Source organism: Schistocerca gregaria, chromosome 3 (genome assembly GCF_023897955.1).
Source record: "Schistocerca gregaria isolate iqSchGreg1 chromosome 3, iqSchGreg1.2, whole genome shotgun sequence".
Taxonomy (NCBI): Eukaryota; Metazoa; Arthropoda; class Insecta; order Orthoptera; family Acrididae; genus Schistocerca; species Schistocerca gregaria.
Window position 1 is genome coordinate 19,144,025 of NC_064922.1, and position 15,732 is coordinate 19,159,756.

A 15,732-nucleotide genomic window follows, 5' to 3' on the forward strand; every position below is an offset into this window, starting at 1 on the left:
CTTGTTACCTCAGGTGCTGTGTGATTGTCGACAAGGAGTGAAATGGACCAATTTGTGACCGCCCTTTCAATTTAAGACGTTCAAAACAGACGGAATTTGCATTCGTAATACCAGAGCATCGAAACTACTTGGAACTCTTGTGTATATGAACGTGTCCGCGCCTTTGAATTCTGGTACCTTCGCCGCTACATACCAACCAACCAGCGTGTCCGTGCACATCAGAGTCGCAAAGAATGGAGAATAGCCAGGCTTGGTCGTGTGTGTAGCTGTAGCTCAGTTGGCAGATCGTTCGCTTAGCGTGTGAACGGTCTCGGGTTCAAGCCCAGGCTCCTCCATGTATTGTGGTCAGTGCATGGTAAGTGTTGGTCGCGGCGAACATAAACGCACGCAAGAAGTTGCAAAACCACCGTCACAGACTGATATGATGTATACTGTCATAAGGAGAGCAAGATGTAAGTGTGGGGACCGGCTGTTATCGTGGTGTCATCGAGTGCAGATCTGTCTTAGGTATCACGGCTTAACGTCATTGAAGTCTAGAGGTGGACAACACGTTCGTCTTACTCAGAGCGGTGTCTGAACTCTATTTTCGACGTTATGCGTGCCACTTTCATTGTGGCCAACTACGATTCGATACAGAATGCACGAAACCTGAAAGACACCCTCACTGATACATAGAGAGTAGTGTTTGTCTGCGGAATAATGGGAGTGCAAGGGTCTGTGACGTTGATATGACTGTATGTAGCACTACTAGTTATCGGGGGGGTGGGCGTAGCTCAAATGGTAGAGCGCTCGCTTAGCGTGCGGGAGGTACTGGGATCGATACCCTGCGCCTCCAGAATTTTTAACACACCTACATTCGCACCTTGCGATACAAGTGGAATAATTCCCAACCGGCAGAGGTGTGTAGGCAGATACAAGCGAACGATTAGCATCCACAATTGCGCCGATTTCACGTAAATCCCACTGCACGTTCCTATTCTTTGCGTGCAGTCGGCTGCTACTGGTGTTGCTGGTTGTGACTGCTGATTACAGATGCCGTAGCAATCAATTCATGGAGTGAGTTGTATGTTTTGCGATAGTCTGTCTCTGACAAGGAAGCACAGGTGATATAGGTGCGAACACAGGAAGCTTGCAGCCCCTCGCTACCTGCAGACACAGAGCAGCCACACTAGAAGAGCGGCCTAAGCCGTAGGCGAAATGTGCTCATTCGCTTTGGCGCGACGTCGAACTATAAATAAGGCTGTCACTAGCGTGAGCGTCGTGTAAAGTCGGAAAAGTCATCTGCATGGGTGATTGCCAAATTTGGGGAGCGTTTCGTAGTACGATCAGTGCAAAGGGGACGCGGAAACTTGTTGTGTCCCAGTGTTTTGCAGTTGGACGACTAGAGTTTTACACAGTAGCAAAGAGCGAGGCACTGAGTTGGCATGAACAATGGAGAGCACAATGGGGCTCGAGATGTGCTTGTTACCTCAGGTGCTGTGTGATTTTCGACAAGGAGTGAAATGGACCAATTTGTGACCGCCCTTTCAATTTAAGACGTTCAAAACAGACGGAATTTGCATTCGTAATACCAGAGCATCGAAACTACTTGGAACTCTTGTGTATATGAACGTGTCCGCGCCTTTGTATTCTGGTACCTTCGCCGCTACAAACCAACCAACCATCGTGTCCGTGCACATCAGAATCGCAAAGAATGGAGAATAGCCAGGCTTGGTCGTGTGTGTAGCTGTAGCTCAGTTGGCAGATCGTTCGCTTAGCGTGTGAACGGTCTCGGGTTCAAGCCCCGGCTCCTCCATGTTTTGTGGTCAGTGCATGGTAAGTGTTGGTCGCGGCGAACATAAACGCACGCAAGAAGTTGCAAAACCACCGTCACAGACTGATATGATGTATACTGTCATAAGGAGAGCAAGATGTAAGTGTGGGGACCGGCTGTTATCGTGGTGTCATCGAGTGCAGATCTGTCTTAGGTATCACGGCTTAACGTCATTGAAGTCTAGAGGTGGACAACACGTTCGTCTTACTCAGAGCGGTGTCTGAACTCTATTTTCGACGTTATGCGTGCCACTTTCATTGTGGCCAACTACGATTCGATACAGAATGCACGAAACCTGAAAGACACCCTCACTGATACATAGAGAGTAGTGTTTGTCTGCGGAATAATGGGAGTGCAAGGGTCTGTGACGTTGATATGACTGTATGTAGCACTACTAGTAATCGGGGGGGTGGGCGTAGCTCAGATGGTAGAGCGCTCGCTTAGCGTGCGAGAGGTACTGGGATCGATACCCAGCGCCTCCAGAACTTTTAACACACCTACATGCGCACCTTGCGATACAAGTGGAATAATTCCCAACCGGCAGAGGTGTGTAGGCAGATACAAGCGAACGATTAGCATCCACAATTGCGCCGATTTCACGTAAATCCCACTGCACGTTCCTATTCTTTGCGTGCAGTCGGCTGCTACTGGTGTTGCTGGTTGTGACTGCTGATAACAGATGCCGTAGCAATCAATTCATGGAGTGAGTTGTATGTTTTGTGATAGTCTGTCTCTGACAAGGAAGCACAGGTGATATAGGTGCGAACACAGGAAGCTTGCAGCCCCTCGCTACCTGCACACACAGAGCAGCCACACTAGAAGAGCGGCCTAAGCCGTAGGCGAAATGTGCTCTTTCGCTTTGGCGCGACGTCGAACTATAAATAAGGCTGTCACTAGCGTGAGCGTTGCGTAAAGTCGGAAAAGTCATCTGCATGGGTGATTGCCAAGTGTGGGGAGCGTTTCGTAGTACGATTAGTGCAAAGGGGACGCGGAAACTTATTGTGTCCAAGTGTTTTGCAGTTGGACGACAAGAATTTTACGCAGTAGCAAAGAGCGAGGCACTGAGTTGGCATGAACAATGGAGAGCACAATGGGGCTCGAGATGTGCTTGTTACCTCAGGTGCTGTGTGATTGTGGACAAGGAGTGAAATGGACCAATTTGTGACCGCCCTTTCAATTTAATACGTTCAAAACAGACGGAATTTGCATTCGTAATACCAGAGCATCGAAACTACTTGGAACTCTTGTGTATATGAACGTGTCCGCGCCTTTGAATTCTGGTACCTTCGCCGCTACAAACCAACCAACCATCGTGTCCGTGCACATCAGAATCGCAAAGAATGGAGAATAGCCAGGTTTGGTCGTGTGTGCAGCTGTAGCTGAGTTGGCAGATCGTTCGCTTAGCGTGTGAACGGTCTCGGGTTCAAGCCCCGGCTCCTCCACGTTTTGTGGTCAGTGCATGGTAAGTGTTGGTCGCGGGGAACATAAACGCACGCAAGAAGTTGCAAAACCAGCGTCACAGACTGATATGATGTATACTGTCATAAGGAGTGCAAGATGTAAGTGTGGGGACCGGCTGTTATCGTGGTGTCATCGAGTGCAGATCTGTCTTAGGTATCACGGCTTAACGTCATTGAAGACTAGAGGTGGACAACACGTTCGTCTTACTCAGAGCGGTGTCTGAACTCTATTTTCGACGTTATGCGTGCCACTTTCATTGTGGCCAACTACGATTCGATACAGAATGCACGAAACCTGAAAGACACCCTCACTGATACATAGAGAGTAGTGTTTGTCTGCGGAATAATGGGAGTGCAAGGGTCTGTGACGTTGATATGACTGTATGTAGCACTACTAGTTATCGGGGGGGGGGGGGGGGGTGGGCGTAGCTCAGATGGTAGAGCGCTCGCTTAGCGTGCGAGAGGTACTGGGATCGATACCCAGCGCCTCCAGAATTTTTAACACACCTACATGCGCACCTTGCGATACAAGTGGAATAATTCCCAACCGGCAGAGGTGTGTAGGCAGATACAAGCGAACGATTAGCATCCACAATTGCGCCGATTTCACGTAAATCCCACTGCACGTTCCTATTCTTTGCGTGCAGTCGGCTGCTACTGGTGTTGCTGGTTGTGACTGCTGATAACAGATGCCGTAGCAATCAATTCATGGAGTGAGTTGTATGTTTTGTGATAGTCTGTCTCTGACAAGGAAGCACAGGTGATATAGGTGCGAACACAGGAAGCTTGCAGCCCCTCGCTACCTGCAGACACAGAGCAGCCACACTAGAAGAGCGGCCTAAGCCGTAGGCGTAATGTGCTCTTTCACTTTGGCGCGACGTCGAACTATAAATAAGGCTGTCACTAGCGTGAGCGTTGCGTAAAGTCGGAAAAGTCATCTGCATGGGTGATTGCCAAGTGTGGGGACCGTTTCGTAGTACGATTAGTGCAAAGGGGACGCGGAAACTTATTGTGTCCAAGTGTTTTGCAGTTGGACGACAAGAATTTTACGCAGTAGCAAAGAGCGAGGCACTGAGTTGGCATGAACAATGGAGAGCACAATGGGGCTCGAGATGTGCTTGTTACCTCAGGTGCTGTGTGATTGTGGACAAGGAGTGAAATGGACCAATTTGTGACCGCCCTTTCAATTTAAGACGTTCAAAACAGACGGAATTTGCATTCGTAATACCAGAGCATCGAAACTACTTCTAACTCTTGTGTATATGAACGTGTCCGCGCCTTTGAATTCTGGTACCTTCGCCGCTACAAACCAACCAACCATCGTGTCCGTGCACATCAGAATCGCAAAGAATGGAGAATAGCCAGGCTTGGTCGTGTGTGCAGCTGTAGCTGAGTTGGCAGATCGTTCGCTTAGCGTGTGAACGGTCTCGGGTTCAAGCCCCGGCTCCTCCATGTTTTGTGGTCAGTGCATGGTAAGTGTTGGTCGCGGCGAACATAAACGCACGCAAGAAGTTGCAAAACCAGCGTCACAGACTGATATGATGTATACTGTCATAAGGAGAGCAAGATGTAAGTGTGGGGACCGGCTGTTATCGTGGTGTCATCGAGTGCAGATCTGTCTTAGGTATCACGGCTTAACGTCATTGAAGTCTAGAGGTGGACAACACGTTCGTCTTACTCAGAGCGGTGTCTGAACTCTATTTTCGACGTTATGCGTGCCACTTTCATTGTGGCCAACTACGATTCGATACAGAATGCACGAAACCTGAAAGACACCCTCACTGATACATAGAGAGTAGTGTTTGTCTGCGGAATAATGGGAGTGCAAGGGTCTGTGACGTTGATATGACTGTATGTAGCACTACTAGTTATCGGGGGGGTGGGCGTAGCTCAGATGGTAGAGCGCTCGCTTAGCGTGCGAGAGGTACTGGGATCGATACCCAGCGCCTCCAGAATTTTTAACACACCTACATGCGCACCTTGCGATACAAGTGGAATAATTCCCAACCGGCAGAGGTGTGTAGGCAGATACAAGCGAACGATTAGCATCCACAATTGCGCCGATTTCACGTAAATCCCACTGCACGTTCCTATTCTTTGCGTGCAGTCGGCTGCTACTGGTGTTGCTGGTTGTGACTGCTGATAACAGATGCCGTAGCAATCAATTCATGGAGTGAGTTGTATGTTTTGCGATAGTCTGTCTCTGACAAGGAAGCACAGGTGATATAGGTGCGAACACAGGAAGCTTGCAGCCCCTCGCTACCTGCAGACACAGAGCAGCCACACTAGAAGAGCGGCCTAAGCCGTAGGCGAAATGTGCTCATTCGCTTTGGCGCGACGTCGAACTATAAATAAGGCTGTCACTAGCGTGAGCGTCGTGTAAAGGCGGAAAAGTCATCTGCATGGGTGATTGCCAAGTTTGGGGAGCGTTTCGTAGTACGATCAGTGCAAAGGGGACGCGGAAACTTATTGTGTCCAAGTGTTTTGCAGTTGGACGACAAGAATTTTACGCAGTAGCAAAGAGCGAGGCACTGAGTTGGCATGAACAATGGAGAGCACAATGGGGCTCGAGATGTGCTTGTTACCTCAGGTGCTGTGTGATTGTCGACAAGGAGTGAAATGGACCAATTTGTGACCGCCCTTTCAATTTAAGACGTTCAAAACAGACGGAATTTGCATTCGTAATACCAGAGCATCGAAACTACTTGGAACTCTTGTGTATATGAACGTGTCCGCGCCTTTGTATTCTGGTACCTTCGCCGCTACAAACCAACCAACCATCGTGTCCTTGCACATCAGAGTCGCAAAGAATGGAGAATAGCCAGGCTTGGTCGTGTGTGTAGCTGTAGCTCAGTTGGCAGATCGTTCGCTTAGCGTGTGAACGGTCTCGGGTTCAAGCCCTGGCTTCTCCATGTTTTGTGGTCAGTGCATGGTAAGTGTTGGTCGCGGCGAACATAAACTCACGCAAGAAGTTGCAAAACCAGCGTCACAGACTGATATGATGTATACTGTCATAAGGAGAGCAAGATGTAAGTGTGGGGACCGGCTGTTATCGTGGTGTCATCGAGTGCAGATCTGTCTTAGGTATCGCGGCTTAACGTCATTGAAGTCTAGAGGTGGACAACACTTTCGTCTTACTCAGAGCGGTGTCTGAACTCTATTTTCGACGTTATGCGTGCCACTTTCATTGTGGCCAACTACGATTCGATACAGAATGCACGAAACCTGAAAGACACCCTCACTGATACATAGAGAGTAGTGTTTGTCTGCGGAATAATGGGAGTGCAAGGGTCTGTGACGTTGATATGACTGTATGTAGCACTACTAGTTATCGGGGGGGTGGGCGTAGCTCAAATGGTAGAGCGCTCGCTTAGCGTGCGAGAGGTACTGGGATCGATACCCAGCGCCTCCAGAATTTTTAACACACCTACATTCGCACCTTGCGATACAAGTGGAATAATTCCCAACCGGCAGAGGTGTGTAGGCAGATACAAGCGAACGATTAGCATCCACAATTGCGCCGATTTCACGTAAATCCCACTGCACGTTCCTATTCTTTGCGAGCAGTCGGCTGCTACTGGTGTTGCTGGTTGTGACTGCTGATAACAGATGCCGTAGCAATCAATTCATGGAGTGAGTTGTATGTTTTGCGATAGTCTGTCTCTGACAAGGAAGCACAGGTGATATAGGTGCGAACACAGGAAGCTTGCAGCCCCTCGCTACCTGCAGACACAGAGCAGCCACACTAGAAGAGCGGCCTAAGCCGTAGGCGAAATGTGCTCATTCGCTTTGGCGCGACGTCGAACTATAAATAAGGCTGTCACTAGCGTGAGCGTCGTGTAAAGTCGGAAAAGTCATCTGCATGGGTGATTGCCAAGTTTGGGGAGCGTTTCGTAGTACGATCAGTGCAAAGGGGACGCGGAAACTTATTGTGTCCAAGTGTTTTGCAGTTGGACGACAAGAATTTTACGCAGTAGCAAAGAGCGAGGCACTGAGTTGGCATGAACAATGGAGAGCACAATGGGGCTCGAGATGTGCTTGTTACCTCAGGTGCTGTGTGATTGTCGACAAGGAGTGAAATGGACCAATTTGTGACCGCCCTTTCAATTTAAGACGTTCAAAACAGACGGAATTTGCATTCGTAATACCAGAGCATCGAAACTACTTGGAACTCTTGTGTATATGAACGTGTCCGCGCCTTTGTATTCTGGTACCTTCGCCGCTACAAACCAACCAACCATCGTGTCCGTGCACATCAGAGTCGCAAAGAATGGAGAATAGCCAGGCTTGGTCGTGTGTGTAGCTGTAGCTCAGTTGGCAGATCGTTCGCTTAGCGTGTGAACGGTCTCGGGTTCAAGCCCTGGCTTCTCCATGTTTTGTGGTCAGTGCATGGTAAGTGTTGGTCGCGGCGAACATAAACTCACGCAAGAAGTTGCAAAACCAGCGTCACAGACTGATATGATGTATACTGTCATAAGGAGAGCAAGATGTAAGTGTGGGGACCGGCTGTTATCGTGGTGTCATCGAGTGCAGATCTGTCTTAGGTATCGCGGCTTAACGTCATTGAAGTCTAGAGGTGGACAACACTTTCGTCTTACTCAGAGCGGTGTCTGAACTCTATTTTCGACGTTATGCGTGCCACTTTCATTGTGGCCAACTACGATTCGATACAGAATGCACGAAACCTGAAAGACACCCTCACTGATACATAGAGAGTAGTGTTTGTCTGCGGAATAATGGGAGTGCAAGGGTCTGTGACGTTGATATGACTGTATGTAGCACTACTAGTTATCGGGGGGGTGGGCGTAGCTCAAATGGTAGAGCGCTCGCTTAGCGTGCGAGAGGTACTGGGATCGATACCCAGCGCCTCCAGAATTTTTAACACACCTACATTCGCACCTTGCGATACAAGTGGAATAATTCCCAACCGGCAGAGGTGTGTAGGCAGATACAAGCGAACGATTAGCATCCACAATTGCGCCGATTTCACGTAAATCCCACTGCACGTTCCTATTCTTTGCGAGCAGTCGGCTGCTACTGGTGTTGCTGGTTGTGACTGCTGATAACAGATGCCGTAGCAATCAATTCATGGAGTGAGTTGTATGTTTTGCGATAGTCTGTCTCTGACAAGGAAGCACAGGTGATATAGGTGCGAACACAGGAAGCTTGCAGCCCCTCGCTACCTGCAGACACAGAGCAGCCACACTAGAAGAGCGGCCTAAGCCGTAGGCGAAATGTGCTCATTCGCTTTGGCGCGACGTCGAACTATAAATAAGGCTGTCACTAGCGTGAGCGTTGCGTGAGCGTCGTGTAAAGTCGGAAAAGTCATCTGCATGGGTGATTGCCAAGTTTGGGGAGCGTTTCGTAGTACGATCAGTGCAAAGGGGACGCGGAAACTTATTGTGTCCAAGTGTTTTGCAGTTGGACGACAAGAATTTTACGCAGTAGCAAAGAGCGAGGCACTGAGTTGGCATGAACAATGGAGAGCACAATGGGGCTCGAGATGTGCTTGTTACCTCAGGTGCTGTGTGATTGTCGACAAGGAGTGAAATGGACCAATTTGTGACCGCCCTTTCAATTTAAGACGTTCAAAACAGACGGAATTTGCATTCGTAATACCAGAGCATCGAAACTACTTCTAACTCTTGTGTATATGAACGTGTCCGCGCCTTTGAATTCTGGTACCTTCGCCGCTACAAACCAACCAACCATCGTGTCCGTGCACATCAGAATCGCAAAGAATGGAGAATAACCAGGCTTGGTCGTGTGTGCAGCTGTAGCTGAGTTGGCAGATCGTTCGCTTAGCGTGTGAACGGTTTCGGGTTCAAGCCCCGGCTCCTCCATGTTTTGTGGTCAGTGCATGGTAAGTGTTGGTCGCGGCGAACATAAACGCACGCAAGAAGTTGCAAAACCAGCGTCACAGACTGATATGATGTATACTGTCATAAGGAGAGCAAGATGTAAGTGTGGGGACCGGCTGTTATCGTGGTGTCATCGAGTGCAGATCTGTCTTAGGTATCACGGCTTAACGTCATTGAAGTCTAGAGGTGGACAACACGTTCGTCTTACTCAGAGCGGTGTCTGAACTCTATTTTCGACGTTATGCGTGCCACTTTCATTGTGGCCAACTACGATTCGATACAGAATGCACGAAACCTGAAAGACACCCTCACTGATACATAGAGAGTAGTGTTTGTCTGCGGAATAATGGGAGTGCAAGGGTCTGTGACGTTGATATGACTGTATGTAGCACTACTTGTTATCGGGAGGGTGGGCGTAGCTCAGATGGTAGAGCGCTCGCTTAGCGTGCGAGAGGTACTGGGATCGATACCCAGCGCCTCCAGAATTTTTAACACACCTACATGCGCACCTTGCGATACAAGTGGAATAATTCCCAACCGGCAGAGGTGTGTAGGCAGATACAAGCGAACGATTAGCATCCACAATTGCGCCGATTTCACGTAAATCCCACTGCACGTTCCTATTCTTTGCGTGCAGTCGGCTGCTACTGGTGTTGCTGGTTGTGACTGCTGATAACAGATGCCGTAGCAATCAATTCATGGAGTGAGTTGTATGTTTTGCGATAGTCTGTCTCTGACAAGGAAGCACAGGTGATATAGGTGCGAACACAGGAAGCTTGCAGCCCCTCGCTACCTGCAGACACAGAGCAGCCACACTAGAAGAGCGGCCTAAGCCGTAGGCGAAATGTGCTCTTTCGCTTTGGCGCGACGTCGAACTATAAATAAGGCTGTCACTAGCGTGAGCGTTGCGTAAAGTCGGAAAAGTCATCTGCATGGGTGATTGCCAAGTGTGGGGAGCGTTTCGTAGTACGATTAGTGCAAAGGGGACGCGGAAACTTATTGTGTCCAAGTGTTTTGCAGTTGGACGACAAGAATTTTACGCAGTAGCAAAGAGTGAGGCACTGAGTTGGCATGAACAATGGAGAGCACAATGGGGCTCGAGATGTGCTTGTTACCTCAGGTGCTGTGTGATTGTCGACAAGGAGTGAAATGGACCAATTTGTGACCGCCCTTTCAATTTAAGACGTTCAAAACAGACGGAATTTGCATTCGTAATACCAGAGCATCGAAACTACTTGGAACTCTTGTGTATATGAACGTGTCCGCGCCTTTGAATTCTGGTACCTTCGCCGCTACAAACCAACCAACCATCGTGTCCGTGCACATCAGAGTCGCAAAGAATGGAGAATAGCCAGGCTTGGTCGTGTGTGTAGCTGTAGCTCAGTTGGCAGATCGTTCGCTTAGCGTGTGAACGGTCTCGGGTTCAAGCCCCGGCTCCTCCATGTATTGTGGTCAGTGCATGGTAAGTGTTGGTCGCGGCGAACATAAACGCACGCAAGAAGTTGCAAAACCAGCGTCACAGACTGATATGATGTATACTGTCATAAGGAGAGCAAGATGTAAGTGTGGGGACCGGCTGTTATCGTGGTGTCATCGAGTGCAGATCTGTCTTAGGTATCACGGCTTAACGTCATTGAAGTCTAGAGGTGGACAACACGTTCGTCTTACTCAGAGCGGTGTCTGAACTCTATTTTCGACGTTATGCGTGCCACTTTCATTGTGGCCAACTACGATTCGATACAGAATGCACGAAACCTGAAAGACACCCTCACTGATACATAGAGAGTAGTGTTTGTCTGCGGAATAATGGGAGTGCAAGGGTCTGTGACGTTGATATGACTGTATGTAGCACTACTAGTTATCGGGGGGGTGGGCGTAGCTCAGATGGTAGAGCGCTCGCTTAGCGTGCGAGAGGTACTGGGATCGATACCCAGCGCCTCCAGAATTTTTAACACACCTACATGCGCACCTTGCGATACAAGTGGAATAATTCCCAACCGGCAGAGGTGTGTAGGCAGATACAAGCGAACGATTAGCATCCACAATTGCGCCGATTTCACGTAAATCCCACTGCACGTTCCTATTCTTTGCGTGCAGTCGGCTGCTACTGGTGTTGCTGGTTGTGACTGCTGATAACAGATGCCGTAGCAATCAATTCATGGAGTGAGTTGTATGTTTTGCGATAGTCTGTCTCTGACAAGGAAGCACAGGTGATATAGGTGCGAACACAGGAAGCTTGCAGCCCCTCGCTACCTGCAGACACAGAGCAGCCACACTAGAAGAGCGGCCTAAGCCGTAGGCGAAATGTGCTCTTTCGCTTTGGCGCGACGTCGAACTATAAATAAGGCTGTCACTAGCGTGAGCGTTGCGTAAAGTCGGAAAAGTCATCTGCATGGGTGATTGCCAAGTGTGGGGAGCGTTTCGTAGTACGATTAGTGCAAAGGGGACGCGGAAACTTATTGTGTCCAAGTGTTTTGCAGTTGGACGACAAGAATTTTACGCAGTAGCAAAGAGCGAGGCACTGAGTTGGCATGAACAATGGAGAGCACAATGGGGCTCGAGATGTGCTTGTTACCTCAGGTGCTGTGTGATTGTCGACAAGGAGTGAAATGGACCAATTTGTGACCGCCCTTTCAATTTAAGACGTTCAAAACAGACGGAATTTGCATTCGTAATACCAGAGCATCGAAACTACTTGGAACTCTTGTGTATATGAACGTGTCCGCGCCTTTGTATTCTGGTACCTTCGCCGCTACAAACCAACCAACCATCGTGTCCTTGCACATCAGAGTCGCAAAGAATGGAGAATAGCCAGGCTTGGTCGTGTGTGTAGCTGTAGCTCAGTTGGCAGATCGTTCGCTTAGCGTGTGAACGGTCTCGGGTTCAAGCCCTGGCTTCTCCATGTTTTGTGGTCAGTGCATGGTAAGTGTTGGTCGCGGCGAACATAAACTCACGCAAGAAGTTGCAAAACCAGCGTCACAGACTGATATGATGTATACTGTCATAAGGAGAGCAAGATGTAAGTGTGGGGACCGGCTGTTATCGTGGTGTCATCGAGTGCAGATCTGTCTTAGGTATCGCGGCTTAACGTCATTGAAGTCTAGAGGTGGACAACACTTTCGTCTTACTCAGAGCGGTGTCTGAACTCTATTTTCGACGTTATGCGTGCCACTTTCATTGTGGCCAACTACGATTCGATACAGAATGCACGAAACCTGAAAGACACCCTCACTGATACATAGAGAGTAGTGTTTGTCTGCGGAATAATGGGAGTGCAAGGGTCTGTGACGTTGATATGACTGTATGTAGCACTACTAGTTATCGGGGGGGTGGGCGTAGCTCAAATGGTAGAGCGCTCGCTTAGCGTGCGAGAGGTACTGGGATCGATACCCAGCGCCTCCAGAATTTTTAACACACCTACATTCGCACCTTGCGATACAAGTGGAATAATTCCCAACCGGCAGAGGTGTGTAGGCAGATACAAGCGAACGATTAGCATCCACAATTGCGCCGATTTCACGTAAATCCCACTGCACGTTCCTATTCTTTGCGAGCAGTCGGCTGCTACTGGTGTTGCTGGTTGTGACTGCTGATAACAGATGCCGTAGCAATCAATTCATGGAGTGAGTTGTATGTTTTGCGATAGTCTGTCTCTGACAAGGAAGCACAGGTGATATAGGTGCGAACACAGGAAGCTTGCAGCCCCTCGCTACCTGCAGACACAGAGCAGCCACACTAGAAGAGCGGCCTAAGCCGTAGGCGAAATGTGCTCATTCGCTTTGGCGCGACGTCGAACTATAAATAAGGCTGTCACTAGCGTGAGCGTTGCGTGAGCGTCGTGTAAAGTCGGAAAAGTCATCTGCATGGGTGATTGCCAAGTTTGGGGAGCGTTTCGTAGTACGATCAGTGCAAAGGGGACGCGGAAACTTATTGTGTCCAAGTGTTTTGCAGTTGGACGACAAGAATTTTACGCAGTAGCAAAGAGCGAGGCACTGAGTTGGCATGAACAATGGAGAGCACAATGGGGCTCGAGATGTGCTTGTTACCTCAGGTGCTGTGTGATTGTCGACAAGGAGTGAAATGGACCAATTTGTGACCGCCCTTTGAATTTAAGACGTTCAAAACAGACGGAATTTGCATTCGTAATACCAGAGCATCGAAACTACTTGGAACTCTTGTGTATATGAACGTGTCCGCGCCTTTGTATTCTGGTACCTTCGCCGCTACAAACCAACCAACCATCGTGTCCTTGCACATCAGAGTCGCAAAGAATGGAGAATAGCCAGGCTTGGTCGTGTGTGTAGCTGTAGCTCAGTTGGCAGATCGTTCGCTTAGCGTGTGAACGGTCTCGGGTTGAAGCCCTGGCTTCTCCATGTTTTGTGGTCAGTGCATGGTAAGTGTTGGTCGCGGCGAACATAAACTCACGCAAGAAGTTGCAAAACCAGCGTCACAGACTGATATGATGTATACTGTCATAAGGAGAGCAAGATGTAAGTGTGGGGACCGGCTGTTATCGTGGTGTCATCGAGTGCAGATCTGTCTTAGGTATCGCGGCTTAACGTCATTGAAGTCTAGAGGTGGACAACACTTTCGTCTTACTCAGAGCGGTGTCTGAACTCTATTTTCGACGTTATGCGTGCCACTTTCATTGTGGCCAACTACGATTCGATACAGAATGCACGAAACCTGAAAGACACCCTCACTGATACATAGAGAGTAGTGTTTGTCTGCGGAATAATGGGAGTGCAAGGGTCTGTGACGTTGATATGACTGTATGTAGCACTACTAGTTATCGGGGGGGTGGGCGTAGCTCAAATGGTAGAGCGCTCGCTTAACGTGCGAGAGGTACTGGGATCGATACCCAGCGCCTCCAGAATTTTTAACACACCTACATGCGCACCTTGCGATACAAGTGGAATAATTCCCAACCGGCAGAGGTCTGTAGGCAGATACAAGCGAACGATTAGCATCCACAATTGCGCCGATTTCACGTAAATCCCACTGCACGTTCCTATTCTTTGCGTGCAGTCGGCTGCTACTGGTGTTGCTGGTTGTGACTGCTGATAACAGATGCCGTAGCAATCAATTCATGGAGTGAGTTGTATGTTTTGCGATAGTCTGTCTCTGACAAGGAAGCACAGGTGATATAGGTGCGAACACAGGAAGCTTGCAGCCCCTCGCTACCTGCAGACACAGAGCAGCCACACTAGAAGAGCGGCCTAAGCCGTAGGCGAAATGTGCTCATTCGCTTTGGCGCGACGTCGAACTATAAATAAGGCTGTCACTAGCGTGAGCGTTGCGTGAGCGTCGTGTAAAGTCGGAAAAGTCATCTGCATGGGTGATTGCCAAGTTTGGGGAGCGTTTCGTAGTACGATCAGTGCAAAGGGGACGCGGAAACTTATTGTGTCCAAGTGTTTTGCAGTTGGACGACAAGAATTTTACGCAGTAGCAAAGAGCGAGGCACTGAGTTGGCATGAACAATGGAGAGCACAATGGGGCTCGAGATGTGATTGTTACCTCAGGTGCTGTGTGATTGTCGACAAGGAGTGAAATGGACCAATTTGTGACCGCCCTTTCAATTTAAGACGTTCAAAACAGACGGAATTTGCATTCGTAATACCAGAGCATCGAAACTACTTGGAACTCTTGTGTATATGAACGTGTCCGCGCCTTTGTATTCTGGTACCTTCGCCGCTACAAACCAACCAACCATCGTGTCCTTGCACATCAGAGTCGCAAAGAATGGAGAATAGCCAGGCTTGGTCGTGTGTGTAGCTGTAGCTCAGTTGGCAGATCGTTCGCTTAGCGTGTGAACGGTCTCGGGTTCAAGCCCTGGCTTCTCCATGTTTTGTGGTCAGTGCATGGTAAGTGTTGGTCGCGGCGAACATAAACTCACGCAAGAAGTTGCAAAACCAGCGTCACAGACTGATATGATGTATACTGTCATAAGGAGAGCAAGATGTAAGTGTGGGGACCGGCTGTTATCGTGGTGTCATCGAGTGCAGATCTGTCTTAGGTATCGCGGCTTAACGTCATTGAAGTCTAGAGGTGGACAACACTTTCGTCTTACTCAGAGCGGTGTCTGAACTCTATTTTCGACGTTATGCGTGCCACTTTCATTGTGGCCAACTACGATTCGATACAGAATGCACGAAACCTGAAAGACACCCTCACTGATACATAGAGAGTAGTGTTTGTCTGCGGAATAATGGGAGTGCAAGGGTCTGTGACGTTGATATGACTGTATGTAGCACTACTAGTTATCGGGGGGGTGGGCGTAGCTCAAATGGTAGAGCGCTCGCTTAACGTGCGAGAGGTACTGGGATCGATACCCAGCGCCTCCAGAATTTTTAACACACCTACATGCGCACCTTGCGATACAAGTGGAATAATTCCCAACCGGCAGAGGTCTGTAGGCAGATACAAGCGAACGATTAGCATCCACAATTGCGCCGATTTCACGTAAATCCCACTGCACGTTCCTATTCTTTGCGTGCAGTCGGCTGCTACTGGTGTTGCTGGTTGTGACTGCTGATAACAGATGCCGTAGCAATCAATTCATGGAGTGAGTTGTATGTTTTGCGATAGTCTGTCTCTG

At 49.0% G+C, this 15,732-nt stretch overlaps 10 non-coding genes across 10 annotated transcripts; all 10 read left to right on the forward strand.

Annotated features, from left to right (window-relative positions):
• The first annotated feature begins 2,221 nt into the window (after positions 1 to 2,221).
• Positions 2,222 to 2,295, forward strand: Trnaa-agc (transfer RNA alanine (anticodon AGC)). The gene has a single exon. It is a non-coding gene; the product is annotated as a tRNA-Ala (tRNA).
• A 1,396-nt stretch (positions 2,296 to 3,691) lies between these two features.
• On the forward strand, positions 3,692 to 3,765 carry Trnaa-agc (transfer RNA alanine (anticodon AGC)). The gene has a single exon. It is a non-coding gene; the product is annotated as a tRNA-Ala (tRNA).
• Positions 3,766 to 5,151: 1,386 nt separating this feature from the next.
• Positions 5,152 to 5,225, forward strand: Trnaa-agc (transfer RNA alanine (anticodon AGC)). The gene has a single exon. It is a non-coding gene; the product is annotated as a tRNA-Ala (tRNA).
• Positions 5,226 to 6,611: 1,386 nt separating this feature from the next.
• Trnaa-agc (transfer RNA alanine (anticodon AGC)) lies at positions 6,612 to 6,685 on the forward strand. The gene has a single exon. It is a non-coding gene; the product is annotated as a tRNA-Ala (tRNA).
• A 1,386-nt stretch (positions 6,686 to 8,071) lies between these two features.
• Positions 8,072 to 8,145, forward strand: Trnaa-agc (transfer RNA alanine (anticodon AGC)). Its single transcript has one exon. It is a non-coding gene; the product is annotated as a tRNA-Ala (tRNA).
• Positions 8,146 to 9,542: 1,397 nt separating this feature from the next.
• Trnaa-agc (transfer RNA alanine (anticodon AGC)) lies at positions 9,543 to 9,616 on the forward strand. The gene has a single exon. It is a non-coding gene; the product is annotated as a tRNA-Ala (tRNA).
• Positions 9,617 to 11,002: 1,386 nt separating this feature from the next.
• Trnaa-agc (transfer RNA alanine (anticodon AGC)) lies at positions 11,003 to 11,076 on the forward strand. Its single transcript has one exon. It is a non-coding gene; the product is annotated as a tRNA-Ala (tRNA).
• Positions 11,077 to 12,462: 1,386 nt separating this feature from the next.
• Positions 12,463 to 12,536, forward strand: Trnaa-agc (transfer RNA alanine (anticodon AGC)). Its single transcript has one exon. It is a non-coding gene; the product is annotated as a tRNA-Ala (tRNA).
• Positions 12,537 to 13,933: 1,397 nt separating this feature from the next.
• On the forward strand, positions 13,934 to 14,007 carry Trnav-aac (transfer RNA valine (anticodon AAC)). The gene has a single exon. It is a non-coding gene; the product is annotated as a tRNA-Val (tRNA).
• A 1,397-nt stretch (positions 14,008 to 15,404) lies between these two features.
• On the forward strand, positions 15,405 to 15,478 carry Trnav-aac (transfer RNA valine (anticodon AAC)). The gene has a single exon. It is a non-coding gene; the product is annotated as a tRNA-Val (tRNA).
• Positions 15,479 to 15,732: the final 254 nt, after the last annotated feature.